Source organism: Ovis aries, chromosome 4 (genome assembly GCF_016772045.2).
Source record: "Ovis aries strain OAR_USU_Benz2616 breed Rambouillet chromosome 4, ARS-UI_Ramb_v3.0, whole genome shotgun sequence".
NCBI classification, from domain to species: domain Eukaryota; kingdom Metazoa; phylum Chordata; class Mammalia; order Artiodactyla; family Bovidae; genus Ovis; species Ovis aries.
Window position 1 is genome coordinate 76,238,534 of NC_056057.1, and position 17,289 is coordinate 76,255,822.

Genomic DNA, 17,289 nt, shown 5'->3' on the forward strand with positions numbered 1-17,289 from the left:
AATAGGCAGGAAAAAATATACACAGGCACATGTACACACTCAAACTGAGTAAAGCAGTGGGAAGGGCTGTGTAAAACTGAAAGCATATCTTCATGTGTGGTCTTAAAGGATGTTCCAACTTTATTTTTTACATGTAGCTGTCTAGTTTTCCCAGTACCATTTATTGAACAGACTGTTTTCCCTCCATTGTATGATTTTGCCTCCTGTGTCATAGATTAATTGACCATAGGTTCATGGATTCATCTCGTGCTGTTCTATCCTATTCCATTGATTTATATTTCTGTCTTTATACTATTACCATACTGTTTGGATGAATGTAGCTTTGTAGTATGGTCTTAAGTCAGGGAGCCTGATTTCTCCAGCTCCATTTTTCTTTCTCAAGATTGCTTTGGCTATTGTGTCTTTTGTGTCTTGTACAAATTTTAAGAATTTTTTGCTCTAGTTCTGTGGGAAATGCCATTGGTAGTTTGATAGGGATTGCATTCAATCTGTAGGTTGCCTTTTGACAATAGTAATTCTGTCTATCCCAAAACATGGTATATCATTCCATCTGTGTGTGTCGTCTTCAATTTCTTTCATCATCATCTTATAGTTTTCAGAGTGTGAGTCTTTTGCCTCCTTAGGTAGATTTATTTCTAGGTCCTTTATTCTTTTTGATGTAATGGTAAATGGAATTATTCCCTTAACTTCTCTTTCTGATCTTTCATTGTTAATGTATAGAAATGCACAGATTTTGTGTATTAATTCTGTATCCTGCCACATTACCAAATTCATTGATGAGCTCTAAAAGTTTCCTGGTAGCATCTTTAGGGTTTTCTATGTATAGTATCATGTCACCTATAAAACAATGACAGTTTTACTTCTTCTTTTCCAATTTGGATTCCTTTTATTTCTTTATTCTTCTCTGATTGCTGTGACTAGGACTTCCACAACTATGTTGACTAAGAGTGGTGAGTGAACATCCTTGAATTGTTCTTAATGTTAGAGAAAATGATTTCATCTTTTCACTGTTTAGTATGATGTTACCCTATCTGTTGAGTATGATGTTAATTATCAGTTCAGTTCAGTTACTCAGCTATGTCTGACTCTTTGCGACCCCATGGACTGCAGCACACCAGGCTTCCCTGTCTATCACCAAATCCTGGAGCTTGCTCAAACTCGTGTCCATTGAGTCGGTGATGCCATCCAACCATTTCATCCTCTGTCATCCCCTTCTCCTGCTGTCTTCAATCTTTCCCAGCATCAGGGTCACTTCCAGTGAGTCAGTTCTTCACATCAGGTGGTTAAAGTATTGGAGCTTCAGCTTCAGCATCAGTCCTTCCAATGAATATTCAGGGTTGATTTCCTTTAGGATTGACTAGTTTGATTTCCTTGCAGTCCAAGGGACTCTCAAGAGTCTTCTCCAGCACCACAGTTCAAAAGCATACATTCTTTGGTGCTCAGCTTTCTTTATGGTCCAACCCTCACATCCATACATGACTACTGGAAAAACCATCAGTTCAGTTCAGTTCAGTCACTCAGTCGTGTCCAACTCTTTGGGACCCCATGAATTGCAGCACGCCAGGCCTCCCTGTCCATCACCAACTCCCGGAGTTGACTCAGACTCAAGTCCATCGAGTCAGTGATGCCATCCAGCCATCTCATCCTCTGTCGTCCCCTTCTCCTCCTGCCCCCAATCCCTCCCAGCATCAGAGTCTTTTCCAATGAGTCAACTCTTCACATGAGGTGGCCAAAGTACTGGAGTTTCAGCTTTGACTAAATGGACCATTGTCTGCAAAGTAATGTCTCTGCTTTTCAATATGCTGTCTATGTTTCTCATAGCTTTTCTTTCAAGGAGCAAGTGTCTTTTAATTTTATGGCTATAATCATCTGCAGTGATTTTGGAGCCCAAGAAAATAAAGTTTGTCATTGTTTCCATTGTTTCCCCATCTATTTGCCATGAAGTGATGGGACCAGATGCCATGATCTTAGTTTTTTGAATGTTGAATTTCAAGCCAGCTTTTTCACTCTCCTCTTTCACCTTCATCAAGAGGCTGTTTAGTTCCTCTTCGCTTTCTGCCATAAGGGAGGTGCATATCTGAGGTTATTGATATTTCTCCCGGCAGTCTTGATTTCAGCTTGTGATTCATCCAGCTGGCATTTTGCATGAAGTACTCTGCGTATAAGTTAAATAAGCAGAGTGACAATATACAGCCTTGATGTACTCCTTTCCCAATTTGGAACCAGTCCATTGTTCCACATCCAGTTCTAACTGTTGCTTCTTGAACTACATACAGATTTCCCAGAAGGCAGGTCAGGTGGACTGGTATTCCCATCTCTTGAAGAATTTTCCAGAGTTTATTGTGAACCACAGTCAAGGCTTTAGTATATTCAGTGAAGCAGAAGTAGATGTTTTTCTGGAATTCTCTTCCTGTTCCTATGATCCAACAGATGTTGGCAATTAGATCTCTGGTTCCTCTGCCCTTTCTAAATGCAGCTTGAACATCTGGAAGTTCTCAGTGGAACATCTGGATATTAGCTATAGATTTGTCATATTTGGCCTTTATTATGTTGAGATATGTTCCTTCTGTGCCTACTTTCTGGAGTGTTTTTTATCATAAATGGGTGCTGAATTTTGTCAAAAGCTTTTCTGCATCTATTGAGATGATCACATGGCTTTTATTCTTCAATTTGTTGATATGGTGTATCACACTGATTGGTTTTCAGATATTGTAAAATTCTTGCATTCCGGGATAAAGCCATTGGATCATAGTATATGGTCCTTTTAATGTGTTGCTGGAGTCAGGTTGCTAGTTTATTGTTGAGAATTTTTGTGTTCATCAGTGATATTGGCCTATAATTTTTTTTCATTTTGTGGTATGTCTGGTTTTACTTTCTGGTTGATGGGGGCTTTATAGAATGAGTTTGGGAGTATTCCTTCCTCTGCAATATATTGTAATAGTTTCAGAAGAATAGATATTAATTCTTATCTAAATGTTTGGTAGAATTTGCTGGTAAAGCCATCTGGTCTTGGACTTTCATGTGTTGGAAGTTTTTTAATCATGCTTTCAGTTTCAGTATTTGTGACTGGTCTGTTCATATTTTCTATTTCTTCCTGTTTTAGTCTTGAGAGATTATGCCTTTGTAAGAATTTGGCCATTTTGTCCAGGTTGTCCACTTTATTGGCATACAGTTGCCATCTCCCAGAATAATGAAAATAAAAACAAAAATAAACAAATAGAACATAATTAAACTCAAAAGCTTTTGAATTACAAAGGAAACCATAAACAAAATGAACAGATAACCTTTGAAATAAGAGAAAATATTTGCAAATGATATGAGGGACAAGGATTAATTTCCAGTTACAAACAGCTCGTACAACTCAAGAAAAACAAAAACAAAACAAATGAAGCAACCCAATCAAAAAATGGGCAGAAGGCCTAAATAGATATTCTGCCAAAGAAGACATACTTGGCCTCAAGACCAAGAGGCACATGAAAAGATGTTAAACATTGCTAATTGTTAGAGATTCAAATCAAAACTACAATGACGTGTCACTTCACACCGGTCAGTATGACCATCATCAAAAAACCTACAAACTGTAAATGCTGGAGAGGGTGTGGAGAAAAGGGAACCCTCCTACACTGTTGGTGAGAATGCATCAAAAAATTGGTGCAGCTGCTAAGGAGAACAGTTTGGAGACTCCTTAAAAAACTAAAAATAAAGCCACCATGCCTATGTGCATGCTCAGTCACTCAGTCATGTCCTACTCTTTGCAGCCTCATGGACTATAGCCTGTCAGCCTCCTTTGTCCATGAGATTTCCCAGGCGATACTGGAATGGGTTGCCATTTCCTACTCTAGGGCACCTTTCCGACCCAAGGATTGAACTTGCATCTCCTGCATTGGCAGTCAGATTCTTAACACTGAGCCACAGAAACCAGAGCCAACATATGACCCTGCAATCCAACTCCTGGGCATATATCTGGAGAAAAACTTGGTTCAAAAGTATACATGCACCCCAGTGTTCATTGCAGCACTGTTTACAAGAGCCAAGACATGGAAGCAACCTAAATGTGCATCCACAGATGAATAAAGAAGGTATGATACATATATACAATGGAATATAACTTAGCCGTTAAAAAGAATGAAATAATGCCATTTACAGCAACATGTATGGACCTGAAGATTATCATACTAAGTGAAGTTAAGTCAGAGAAAGACAAATATCATAAGATATCACTTATAGCAGAATCTTAAAAAATTATACAAATGAACTTATTTACAAAAATAGAAATAGACTCACAGACTTAGAGAATGAACTTATGGTTACCAGGGGGGAAGGGTAAGGGAGAGGGATAGATTGGGAGTTTGGGATTGATGTGTACATACTATGTTTAAAACAGATAACCAATAAGGGCCTACTGCACAGCACAGGGACCTCTGCTCAATATTCTGTAGTAACTTATATAAGAAAAGAATCTAAAAAAGAATAGATACACACACACACACACACATACACACACACACATATATATAACTGAATCACTTTGCTTTTCACCTGAAACTTACACAACATTGTTAATCAACTATCAGTTCAGTTCAGTCGCTCAGTCATGTCCGACTCTTTGTGACCCCATGAATCACAGCACGCCAGGCCTCCCTGTCCATCACCAACTCCCGGAGTTCACTCAGACTCACATCCATCGAGTCAGTGATGCCATCCAGCCATCTCATCCTCTGTCGTCCCCTTCTCCTCCTGCCCCCATTCCCTCCCAGCATCAGAGTCTTTTCCAATGAGCCAACTCTTCGCATGAGATGGCCAAAGTACTGGAGTTTCAGCTTTAGCATCATTCCTTCCAAAGAAATCCAGGTCTGATCTCCTTCAGAATGGACTGGTTGGATCTCCTTGCAGTCCAAGGAACTCTCAAGAGTCTTCTCCAACACCACACTTCAAAAGCATCAATTCTTCAGCGCTCAGCCTTCTTCACAGTCCAACTCTCACATCCATACATGACCACAGGAAAAACCATGGCCTTGACTAAACAGACGTTAGTTGGCAAAGTAATCAACTATACTCCAATGTAAAATCAAAACTTTTTAAAATTGAAAACATAATTTAATTATATAAACAGCATAAATGGATTAATCCAAGAGATGATTCTTTTAACAATTAAATAGACAGTTGTTGTTGTTGTTGTTCAGTTGCTCAGTCTTGTCCGACTCTTTTCGACCCCATGAACTGGAGCATGCCAGGCTTCCCTGTCCTTAAATATTCCCTGGAGCTTGCTCAAATTCATGTCCATCGAGTCAGTGATAGCATCCAACTATCTTGTCCTCTGTCGTCCCCTTCTCCTACTGCCTTCAAACTTTCCCAGCATCAGGGTCTTTTCCAATGAGTTGGCTGTTTGCATCAGATGGCCAAAGTATTGGAGCTTCAACTTCAGCATCAGTCCTTCCAATGCATATTCAGGGTTGATTCCCATTAGAATTGAATAGTTTGATCTCCTTGCAGTCCAAGGAACTCTCAAGAGTCTTCTCCAGCACCACAGTTCAAAAGCATCAATTCTTTGGCGCTCTCAGCTAATCTATGTTAGCTTGTTCCTTGGAAGAAAAGATATGACAAACCTAGATAGCATATTAAAAAGAAGAGACATTACTTTGCCAACAAAGGTCCATCTAATCAAAGCTATAGTTTTTCCAGTAGTCATGTGAGAGTTGGACTATAAAGAAAGCTGAGCACCAAAGGACTGATGCTTTTGAACTATGGTGTTGGCGAAGACTCTTGAGAGTCCCTTGGACTGCAAGGAGATCCAACCTGTTCATCTTGAAGGAAATCAGTCCTGAATATTTATTGGAAGGACTGATGCTGAAGCTGAAACTCCATACTTTGGCCACCTGATGCAAAGAACCGACTCATTGGAAAAGACCCTGATTCTGGGGAAAATTGAAGGTGGGAAGAGAAGGGAATGACAGAGCTGGTTGGATGGCATCACCTACATGATGGACATGAGTTTGAGTAGACTCCAGGAGTTGATAATGGACAGAAAAGCCTGGCATGCTGCAGTCTATGGGATCACACAGTCAGACACAGCTGAGTGACTAAACTGAACTGAATATACAGGTTATCTTTCTATATATATATATATATATAAGAAGGTAATGGCAACTCACCCCAATGTTCTTTCCTGGAAAATCCCATGGACCGAGAAGCCTGGCAGGCTATAGTCCACGAGGTCTCAAAGAGTTGGACACAACTAAGTGACTGAGCACACACACATGGAGAAGCAAATATAGTAATACACAAAATAAAAATGAGAAAGAGAAAAACCTTTGAGGAAAGTGAATGAATCATAAAACATTTGGAAAGAGAACAGTGTCAATACTCCTATGTACCAAACTGCTTTTAGTTAGAGATAGAAATTTTTAACAGTATTCAAAGTTCTGTCCCTCCAAATGCACCTCTGCCCAGATGGTTTTACAGATGAAATATATGAAATTATTTAGAAACATAGAATTTCAAAATACTCTATAAACTGTTCCAGAGCAGAGACAGAAAAATCTTCCACATGTGTTTTTATGAGGTAAAGCAATATATTATTTAAAAAAAAAACAACGCGCACACACACACAGGACTAAAGTATCCCAAATTTAAAAAGAGAAAACAACCGCATGACAATCATTCATTTTGATAACAAAAACTCTAAATAAGATATAGTCAAATAGAATCCAGCATCAGAAAAAAGTTATGTCATGATCATATGAGTTTTAAACCAGCAACAGAAATGTTATAATATCAGAACATATATTAAGCACCTTCGTCAAAAATGGATGACGCTATCCTTTGATTTTCTTCATGACTATATTTGATAAAATTTAATATTCATTCATAACTTTTAAAACATACTCTTAATATAAAAGGAACTGATATAATTTTAAAAAATAAGTTAACAGTCAGTGCTATGTCTTACGGTTTTGTTGTTGTTCAGTCACTCCATCGTATCTGACTCTTTGCATGCAATGGACTGCAGTATGCCAGCCTTCCCTGTTCTTCACCATCTCCCAGAGTTTGCTCAAACTCATGTCCATTGCCACTGAGTTAAGGACCAGGAGAGATTGTCAGTTCAAAAGTCCCATAATAGTACTTTTAAAGGGCTCATTCCTTAAAAGGGCTTGCCAAAGGTAGCTCAGTGATAAAGAATCTGCCTGCCAATGCAGGAGACACAGGAGACGTGGGTTTGGGCCCTGGGTCAGGAAGATCCCCTGGAGTAGAAAATGGCAACCTGCTCCACTTTTCTTGCCTGGAAAATTCCATGGACAGAGTAGCTTGGTGGGCTACAGTCTGCGGGGTCGCAAAGAGCCTGGACATGACTAAGCACATAAGCGTGCATTCCTTAAGAGGGATTCATTATCTCATTACTGTAAACATACTTAACTTGTTTATAGACTTAATAACCCTTTCAACTGGAGGGAACTTCAATTTAAATGTATAATATGGTTGTAGTCTTTTATGTACACAGTGCAGACTGTTGTGAGTCCTACTATAATCAGAAGCTATAGTCATTTAGACTAATTTTCTAAGGCTTAAAAAGTAGTTTCACTCAAATGATGACAGAGGTTTGCAGTGGTTGTGTCTTTGCCCTTTCAACATACTGTTCTTGATACGGGATGTTTTCAGCAGCAATGCAATTACTAATCTACATTTTGTACCATTAAAAAAATGCAATTTTTTCTGGACCTATCACTACATGAGACATTATCAAAGTATTTTCACAAAAGGCAGTATTGCCAGGGCCAGGCATCTCTCAACTGGCTCCCAGGTGTATCTATGCCTTGGGAACTCAAGTTTCTGCAACATGAGTTTAACTGGCCTTGAGTGGGATAGAACCGGGAATGTACTTGGCATTGGAACAAACCAAACAGGCTGGACTTAACAGAACAGACCCTCTTTTGTATGGTGCGATCTGAGGAAACAGTCTGTTTGAATTTCCTAACTTGAGGGCAGTAATTTTTTCATCTTAACCATTAATAATTAAGATTTGTATCTTTATAGACTAGAAGGATTGGATGCCTGGAGCTATCGATAACCGCCTACAGATCACATTGTTCTTTGTATTGTCTGAGTGACTCATTGCAGTGAAATGTTGTGGGGCTGTCAGCCTCCACCAGGATCCACTGGCCTCCTCCTCACTAGCCTGGCTCCCTGAACAGGCCCCTGGCTCTCTCTCTTTAGCTGTGACAGTCTAGCTCAGGAAAGAAGTTCCACACCAGTCCGCACTTCTTACTGAGCAGAAGAACTTTGTCCCCTGGGCAACTCCTTCCCAAATCCTTGATGCTCAGGTCTCAAAATCGCTCTCCAGGCTCCCTGGGACTTACTGCTTTGTAGGAACTGGCGAGGCCCCTGAGAATGGCAGTATGTTAGAGATGCCGGAGGTTTTCCCCCACCTCTTTCCCTCTTGATTTGCTTTTATGACTCAGTTGTGTGATTGAGTAAGGCAGGAAGATCCAGAAGGTCAAGAACATTCTGACCTCAAGTTCCACAGTCTGCCTGAGTGATTTTTGGTCCTCTTTTTTTTTTTTTTTTTTGAAGTGTCATTTCTTAGCACCCTCCTGCCAAGGTGGGCGGGGGGCGGGGGGGAAGTTGGGAACTTTTGTCCAGCTTTGGAAGATCTACATTCACTTTCCATATCTGGGGTCCTTGTGACAGCCAACATGGGTTTACAGAGAGGGCTGATTCATTCAATGTCCACAATTCCTGACTTAGAAAGGCTCGTATTGTGAGCCCTGTGGGCCAGTGATATTCACGATAAAGGAAGTCATCAGGAAGGTGGGTTTCCTTTCCATCTCTTCTCTTAACTTCTCCAGCTTGAGGGATATCTTGAAGAAGATTTTAGAAGACTTGGCTTTTTTAATACATAATTTTATTTATTTATTTATTTATGACTGTGCTGGGTTTTCATTGCTGCGGGGGCTCTTCTCTAGTTGCAGCAAGTGAGGGCTGCTCTGTAGCTGTGGTGAGTGGGCTTCTCATTGAGGATCTTCTTTTGTTGCAGAGCATGGGCTTTAGATGCGTGGGCTCAGTAGGTGCAGCTCCTGGGCTTTAGAATACAGGCTCAGTAGTCGTGGCACATGGGCTTAGTTGCTTCTCAGCATGTGGGATCTTCCTGGACCAGGGATCAAACCTCTGTCCCCTGCATTGGCAGGTGGATTCTTTACCATTGAGCCACCAGGGAAGCCCAGACTTGGCTTTCTAATGCAGTTAGACAGCCTAGGTCACAGAAACTGACTTGCCCTCAGATCCAGGGAAATTTGGCACACTTGCCCTCATATCCAGGAGTTTCTGTAATTATAGCTGGGTTCTATCTACCCAACTTACTGAATCTGCAGTTCCTCGCAGTATTTTCTAATTGATGATGCAAGATATCTGAATACACTAAACTTAAATCTTTGAGGAGAAAACAGGCTCATTAGGCTTTGTTCAAAGAGATACCAATTTAGCCTAAACATGCAGAAATGATGGATTCCCTAACAGGCTGGCAGGTCTGCTGGTCAAACACCTGCTAAGTGAGATTCAGTTTTCAACACTGGCCAGGTAGACCTTGACGAGTGACTGACCTCTCCACATCTTAATGTCCTCCTCTGTGAAAGGAGGGTACTAGTACAGACTCTCCCAAGGGCCTCTGAGAGAAGTAAATGTCAGCACCTGCATACGGTAAGTGTCCTCTATGGGTTTAACACATGATTATTCGAACTGAGTTTCAAGATTCATTCACTCCAAGTATTTTTGTGCCAGGCACAATCCGAGGGGCAGGGACCCAATGGTTTCAAAGTATGTCCACCAAGAAGACAGTTTTCCTGGAAGTTGGGAAATATTAATTTCAGGATCATGGGCAAAGTTGTGGGCATCTTTTTTGCCCAGTTAGATCTGCAGGACAGTGTGTATCCTCATGGGAAACTGAGTGGGGCCCTTAATGATGAAAACATTGAATTAAAGTAAGGGTACCTAGGAAGAACGCACACCATAAGTCCCAAGATTTTCTCAATGTGTAAGAACCAGATTATTCCTGGAGTTTACTCAAAATGACCAGGTGGGTCTGATCCTGGTCTGCCCTGGCTACCTGAGTTCCGTCTCATCTCTTTACCATAGTGCTTTCCACAGAGTTTGGTACTCAGTAAATATGGAGTATAAATTGAATACTGAGCAGGAAGAAACCACTGGAATATGCATATGGATAGAAAGAAAGCAAATAATAAAGTGAAAACAGCAGGATATTAACAGGTGATTCTGAGTGATCCTTGAAATCATTTGAAATTATTTCCAATGAAAAGCTTTTTAAAAGAAGCTACTATATTATTCAAGTAGAAAGATGACTAATAGAATCAGAGTTGTAGGATATGATTAATTTTAATGGTTCTTGTTGTTTTTCTGAGCTACTCTGTACATCTAAGTATATCTTGGACTTGTTCCCATGATGGACGTTACAAGAAATACTAATTAAATTTAATAGAATTAATTACATATGATTTATAAATATTTAATAAATTAGAATTGGAAATAACACCAGACACAAATGTTGAAACAGACAGCCTTCTGAGATAAATTTTCTCTGCTTTCATGGATTGTATTAAGTCTGCCTGTGATAATTTCACAAGAAGGAACATTTTTGTAGCTGCTGATTCATTTCTTCTTGGCAGACAGAGCACCGACAGAGTTGAGATATTACTGTTAATCTCTTTTTATTTAGATGTGTGCTAGAACAGCACTTGAGGCAGTATGGATATAAACCAGCACTTCTGTGTTACTACGAAGGCATAATTTATTTACTAGAACCAAATTACCTTGTAGTAAGGGCCAAAAAAGTGGAATTCTCAAAGACTAAGCTGCATTCTCAGCTGACTTCTTTTTGAAGAAATTTCTGTTTCAGCTTGGAGTCTTACCAACTACAATTATTTCCCCAAATGAAATACAATATTAATTTGCTAGGGCTATTGTAACAACATCCCACAAATAGCCATGTACTATCTTCCTGTTATGGAGTTTCCAAGTACAAGATGGTGGTAAGGCATGGCCAGGGCCCTGAGGCACTCAGGAATGGTCAGTTCCTGGCCTCTCTCCTCACTTCTCACATCTCCTTGGCTTGTGGAAGCATAACTCCAATTTTTACATGACACCTGTGTCCAAATTGCCCTTTTTTTTGTAGGGACACACTTGCCTTGGGTTAGAGCTTACCCTCATGACCTCACCCTAATTTGATCATCTATAAAATAGGTCACACACACACAGGTACTGGGATTAGTACATCAGTATCTTGGGGAGAGACATAATTCGACCCACAACAAAGACATTTATGCTACTGTAGATAGTTGAAGATAAAGGCTATATAGTTTTTTATTAACTCCATCTTTTTGAGAAATTTAATTCCACAGATCTAATCAAAGTAAAAGAAAATGCTCAAGTAATTTCAAACTTTATATTGTACTTTATATAAATTTTATATTTTAACCTGTGTAGATCTTCATTTAAGGAGGCTTTATTAGCATCTTAGTACATGTTGCTTTGGCTTCCCAGGTGGCAATAATAGTAAAGAATCCGCCTACCAATGCAGGAGATGCCAGTTTGATCCCTGAGTCAGAAAGATCCCTGGAGGAGGAAATGGCAACCCCCTCCAGTATTCTTGACTGGAAAATCCCATGGACAGAGGAGCCTGGTGGGCTACAGTCTATGGGGTTGCAAACAGTCAGATACAAGTTAGTGACTGATCATGCAGGCACAAGTTGCTTATCATAAAAATTATAAAACCAATAGATCATCTGAGTTCTTTGACTCTGAGAAAGATCAGTTAAAAACCAGAAATGAATTATTTTTTGTGTTTTTTAAAATTGGAGAATAATTATATTGTTGTATTGATTTCTGCCATATGAATCAGCCATGTGTATACATATATCCCTCCCTCTTGAGCCTCCTTCCCATCCCACCCCTCTAGGTCATCACAGAGCACCGAATTGAACTCCCTGTGTTAACAACAGCTTCCCACTTGCTATCTGTTTTACACGTGGTACTGTGCATAAGTCAGTGAGACTCTCCCTATTTATTCAGCCCTCTCCTCCCCCTTCTTTGACCTCAGGTCTGTTCTGTACAGCAGCATCTATTCCTACTCTGCAGATAGGTTCATCAGTACCATTTTTCTAGATTCCATGTATATGCAAGCTATTTTAAATAGAAGTTTTAAATAGGTGCATAATTGGACCTCCCCTAACACCACTGTGTGCTCCTAAGAGATAGAACATAGTGATGCAGGAGGTCTCTGAGGTCAGAACTCCTCACTATCTCCTCCTCAGGTGAGCAACTCATCCCTGAGGGGTAAGATCATGTTAGAATCCCATAGGGACAACCCCAGATCCATGTCACCAGACCAATATTTTGAAAATGTAAAATTGAATTGAGTAAAAATTGAATCCATTTTCCTAGCAGCTTGGACATGAGTGTCTGTCTTGGGTAAATTCTAAAGCAACAGTTCATACATGGGTATTGCCACTTGTGTTGTCCCCAGTAACTCATCAGAAATCATGGAGTTGATGGGCTTGGCCATTCAGTAGTTTTAAGTGGGACCAAGGGGAGGAGAGGAGCAGATGCAGGAGGCTCTTGGTCAGAACCCACGCTCCCTTCCTGGTACCCCCACTTGCTCTTTCTGGGTGGAAGAGAAAGAGTTCAAATCACAGCTAGCACCCAAGGGTTTGCCACATCCAGGAAGGTTACCATCCACTGCTCTGTGTGGAGATTTATTTGATCAGATTGTCAGTATTCAAGTCAATGTAGAATAAGTTATGAAAATCTTCAGGACTAGGGGAACCCGTTCCAGGGTGGACCTTCTTCTCTTGGGTGTCTCTCACTATTAAGTTTCTGTAGAGTGGAATTAGTTCAGTTCAGTTGCTCAGTCGTCAACTCTTTATGACCCCATAGACTACAGCATGCCAGGCTTTCCTGTCCATCACCACCTCCTGGATCTTGCTCAAAATCATGTCCATCGAGTCAGTGATAGCATCCAACCATCTCGTCCTCTGTCCTTTTCCTCCTGCCCTCAATCTTTCCCAGCATCAGGGTCTTTACTAATGAGTCAGTTCTTCACCTCAGGTGGTCAAATTATTGGAGCTTCAGCTTCAGCATCAGTCCTTCCAATGAATATTCAGGACTGATTTCCTTTAGGGTTGATTCTTTTGATCTCCTTGCAATCCAGGGGACTCTGAAGAGTCTTCTCCAATACCATAGTTCAAGTAGCACTAAAATACTAGCCCTTGGCCTCAAACAACTAAAGACCTTAGAAAAGCTTTCTCTGCAGTTGGCTCGAATTGAATCATTTTCCAGAGATTTGTGCCTGCCATGGCCTCTTTCTTGGAGTCTCTACTTTCGAAAGTTACTGCATTTTTTTAAACCATCTCCTTGGCCACTGTTGTCAGGCAAGCGGCAAGGAAACTTGATTGTCAAAGTTCAGGAATGTGAGCTGAACTTTGAAAGGCCTCAATAACACCAGTGCCCTGCAGAGGGTGAGCATTTTTCTTCAAATGCTGTGGATGACAAAAATGTGTAATTTTCTTGTGCAGAGGGGAGAGACTTGATGCTAGTGGAGAAGGCAGCAGTAGCGATAGTGGTTAGGACAGTATGGTCGGGGCAGAGGGAGACATACAAAGAATCCAGAAATAGACCCACCTCAAATAGGCCAAGCTGATTTTTAACAAAGGTACAATAGTAACTCAGTGGAGAAAGAATAGCCTTTTCAACAATGATACTAGCACAATTGGACATCCAGAAGAAAAAGAAAAAGAAGGAAAGAACTTCAGCCTACACTTCACACCTTATATAAAAATTAATTGAATGGATCATGGACTTAAAAAATGTAAAATGATAACATTTTTGAAAAAAAGAAAAACCAAAGGAAAAAATTAGCATGATCTATAAAAGAAAAAATGGTTAAGTTGAATCTCATAAAAATTTAAAACTTTTGTGCTGCAAATGACCCTATTAAGAGGTTGAAATTACAGTCTACAGTCTGAAAAGAAACACTTGCCAACTACATATTCAATAAAGAACTAGTGTTTAACATGTATAAAGAACTCTAAGAATTCAACAGTAAAAATACAAATAATCCAGTTAGAAATTGGACCTCAAAATGAAAATAGACATTTCTCTGAAGACAATGTGAAGAACAAATAAACATATGAAAGGATATGAACATCACTAGCAATCTAGGGAAACACAAGGTAAGACCACAATGATATATCACTACATACTTATAGAACTAGCCATTGGCACCCCACTCCAGCACTCTTGCCTGGAAAATCCCATGGATGGAGGAGCCTGGTGGGCTACAGTCCATGGGGTCACTAAGAGTCGGACACGACTGAGCGACTTCCCTTTCACTTTTCACTTTCATGCGCTGGAGAAGGAAATGGCAACCCACTCCAGTGTTCTTGCCTGGAGAATCCCAGGGACAGGGGAGCCTGGCAGGCTGCCATCTATGGGGTCGCACAGAGTCGGACACGACTGAAGCGACTTAGTAGCAGCAGCAGCAGAGCTAAAATAGTGTCACCGAATGCCAGCAGGGATGCAGAGACTAGATCACTCATTTCCCTCTGGTGAGGATGTAAAACAGTATGGCCACTCTGGGAAATGGTTTGGCAATTTTTTATAAAGTGAAACAGGAAAATATATGTCCCAGAAATGATACCTTTGATCACTTATCCCAATGAAATGGAGACATGTTCATACAAAAACCTGTGCATGAATGTTCCTAGCAGCTTTATCTGTAATACTCCTAAACTGGAAACCTCCCCAGTATCTTTCACTGATTGAACAGTTAAACAAACTACAGAACCTTCACACCATGGAACATTTTGCAGGACTGTTGGTATAGGGAATAACCGGGGTGAGTCTCTAGAGAGAGATGCTGAGGGCAAAAGTCTAGCTCAAAAGGTTATTACATACCATATGATGGTATTTATATAACATTCTTGAAATGAAATGACAAAATTATAGAGATGGAGAGATTCGTGGAGGAGCTAATTAGGAAGTTAGAGTGCAGCTAGAATAGGGCAGCAGGAGGGATCTTTGTGATGGAACATTCTGGATCTTGGCCATATCAAAGGTTGAGATATTGCCTTGTAGTTGCTGTGCAAGATGTTACCGCTGAGGATATCTGGGTAAAGGGTACGTGGTATATCCTTTTTAAAAACTCCAGTTATCTTGAAGTAAAAACTTTAATTTAGAAATAATTTAAGGTTGTTTTGGGGCTTCTCACATGGTGCTAGTGGTTAAGTGCCCACCTGCCAATGCAGGAGAAGCAGTTCAATCCCTGGGTTGGGAAGGTCCCCTGAAGGAGGGCGTGGCAACCCACTCTAATATTCTTGCCTGAGAAATCCCATAGACAGAGGATCCTGGCAGGCTACAGTCCATGGGGTCACAAAGAGTCAGACACGACTGAAGTGACTTTGCATGTAGCACGCACGTAAGGTTGTTGTAATATGCAAAATTAAAAGTGTGAGCTACTTCCTCACACCTCCTTTCTCTAACCAGGCCCATGGTATCCTTTTCCCCAATTATCTTTTAAGGATAAAAGTTCCAGAGCATGAAAACATCTAAAATCCTCTAGGGGGTGGACATCCTGAGTTGTTCTGATTTTCTCCCTAATGAGATTCAGCCCTGTCTTGGGCCCCACACCATCTGTTTCTACTTTCTTGTGTAGCAAGACCCAGATGGGGGAGATTCTGTACCACAGTAGATTCTGTAGAGTAATTCTTGGAAGCTTAAAAATTCTGTATTTATCTGGGATCAAGGTAATATGTTTGTATCAATAACCAAACATGTCCAGGGAGAACACCAGCAGGAGATGGGGGTGGAAGAAAGATCAGAAAATCAAGCCAAGTGGGAGAGATTCAGAAGCTCTTCCAGAGGCAAGGAGCACCCTCTTGACATTATATCCCAGCTATCTGGCAACTTGCTCCTTTAAACATCATCAGTTAGGCATATTTTAGCCACGAAAGGCTCACCATCATTTGAATAGCAGCATATCCCAGACTGAAATTGACCAAGGAAATGGAGTCTGCAAGGGACCAAGGAATCATGGTATCCCTGTGCACCACTTATAATCTGACCTCTTGACAGGGTTGGCTGATAGAATGTTTAGTTCCCTGACTTACTGGCAGGACATCTGCAGTCAGCAGTGTCTAATTTCTTCTCCCTCTGGATCCAGGTTTGCTGCCCTAGCTTAAAAAATAATGGAAAATTTTGCCTGCTGAGCAGAGCTAATTCTGGCATTCTTGAGACCAGACAACTTATTGAATTGAGGTAAGACTATGAAAGAATGTATTTCCAGGACTATTGAGATTCTCTCCAAAGAGGACAAAAAATCTTAAGTTAGTTACAAATATAACAACCTGTTAGCTCAGTCAGGCGCTTCCCTGGTGGCTCATTGTTAAAGAATCAGACTATCAATGCAGGAGATTCAAGTTTGATCCCTGGGTCAGAAAGATCCCCTCAAGGAGGAAATGGCAACCCACTCCAGTATTCTTGCCTAGGAAATCCCATGGACCGAGGAACCTGGTGGGCTACAGTCTATGGGGTCATAAGAGTTCGACACAACTTAATGACTAAACAATAACAACAACATAACTCAGTCTCATTTTTGAAAAAGATATCATCACAAGTGTTTATTCCAAGGGCAAAATCCCTTCCAAAATAAACAATCTAGCTTTGCATTTCAAGTAGATCTGGTTCAAGAGCAGAGTTGCCCCTGAAATTAGGAGGAGGTCTAGGTCCCAGCCTCCATAACATGCCATGTCAAGGAAGACAGTCACATATGACAGCCCATATAACTGTGCCTCTGCCTCCACCGTCCCTATATTACATCATCCTCCATGGTCCCCACATGACAGTGTCCCCATCCCCATTATCCTTACAAGATGTTGCCCCCACCCCCCCCACCCCCAATCCCATACAACCATGCCCCTTCTCAATATCCTCATTTGACTTTTCTTTGAGTTGCTTCACCTGCTTGGTGTGACCATTTTTTATTCTCCTGTTTAAATTCCTTGTGTCTCCCAGAATGATAAACAAGAGTCCAGGAATGGGATGATTAGAAAAAACGATGTTCTGTGCTGGTTATTTGTTATTTATGGCCTTTTTTTTTTTTCTTAAACAAAAATTTGCAAGATCAGATAGAATGCATTTTGTATATAAAAGTTGGATAACTATTGCTGAATTGCCCTCCATAAAGATTTTTCCAATTTAATTTCCCACCAGCAATGAGAGAGTTTCCCC